The 1,288-nt window shown below is 33.2% G+C and overlaps 1 protein-coding gene across 1 annotated transcript in view; it reads right to left on the bottom strand.

Moving 5' to 3' along the window:
* Positions 1–1,133: 1,133 nt before the first annotated feature.
* Positions 1,134–1,288, bottom strand: part of LOC135221661 (semaphorin-2A-like) — a 684,158-nt gene continuing 684,003 nt past the window's right edge. The window contains exon 16 of the mRNA XM_064259360.1: positions 1,134–1,276. The gene's annotated coding sequence lies outside the window, so the exon portion shown is untranslated. The remainder of the gene's footprint in view (positions 1,277–1,288) is intronic.

The following is a 1,288-nucleotide window of genomic DNA, read 5'->3' as shown; positions in this document are numbered from 1 at the left end:
ATGTTGGTGCTGGGATAGAAGTTTTTGGAAGGGGAGTAGTTACAGATAAAACTAAACTTGCCCTCATCTCAGGAACATTTAAAGATTCCTTCAGCATTTGCTACGGGATCAAGGCATTATCCAACATCTAAAGCTTGCTAAATGAGTGATCCTCCATCTTGGGTAGTGGATTTTATCTTTCACCCTTCTCAATGGAATTACTACATATGTGGGTCAAATTATAAAAGATGTTTTGTGAAGGTGGAATAACTTGTATCAATGCATATTCCTAAGTATCCATAATTATTAGTGTCTGTTAAATTAAGTAATAAATCAATCACATTTAGTTGTCTTAGTGTGTGGTTTGACTAAGTGTTGACTTCTCTCTGTCTGTTGTGCTGCTTATGCCCAAATTTGCATCTGCCCAAAGTTCTTTTCGTACTCTTATTTTCCTATGATTTCTTGGACTTTCAACTGGTTGGCACACACAACTCTATTTTCAAGTCTCAGAACTACTAATTTACTATATTTTTTTTTTAAAGAACACCCCAGCCATCAAGTCACAAATATGTATTACAGTACCAGGAATTTGTTTCTTATGTGAATTGGTACTTTTCAAGTAACGTTATTCTCTTTTATAAACCTCAAATGATGGTGTGATTTTGGAGAGTGTCCAATGCCTGTGCTGTGCTTATAAGCACACTACTTCCTGAATGTTAACATTTCCAGAGGTGCTTTCTTTCCTAATTTTTCAAATTTATTCAAGATTTTATTACTCACTCTTATTGAATTTTCATTGGTGTTTTGCATTGCCACATGTCAAGAAGGAAATTTCTTAACTCTATGCAGGGTAACAGTGCCCTTACTTAATTGCGTTTTGTCTAGTGCCACTCATGTCTCCTGATAGCATTGGTAAATTTTTTTGGTAAATTTTTAAGGTATACTAGTATCTGCTTATTACAATCAGTTCAAAGTCTTTGGCTGAAGATTTTTCCCAATCTCATCTAGCAATGATCAAAGGGACAGTCCAGATTTCTTCATTATAGAATTTTGATGAAAATACTTTTCCCATGGAACTGGATTTTTGTAATTACATTATATACTCAGTGTGGACACTTTGGAGAAGGTTTTTGTAAGGATTAATAATCATAAAGTTACAAAAAAGAAATTTTATTTTACAGGAATATTTTCTTGTTACAAACTCCTAGACCATAGCCTACACACATTTTAACCAATGTTTTCTTTAATTTTGGTGAAATCAATATACAGTCAAGAACAGCAAATAATAATTAAATACCTAATAAGAAGC

This window comes from Macrobrachium nipponense, chromosome 3, assembly GCF_015104395.2.
Source record: "Macrobrachium nipponense isolate FS-2020 chromosome 3, ASM1510439v2, whole genome shotgun sequence".
Lineage (NCBI taxonomy): Eukaryota > Metazoa > Arthropoda > Malacostraca > Decapoda > Palaemonidae > Macrobrachium > Macrobrachium nipponense.
This window is presented reverse-complemented; position numbering and strand designations above follow the sequence as displayed.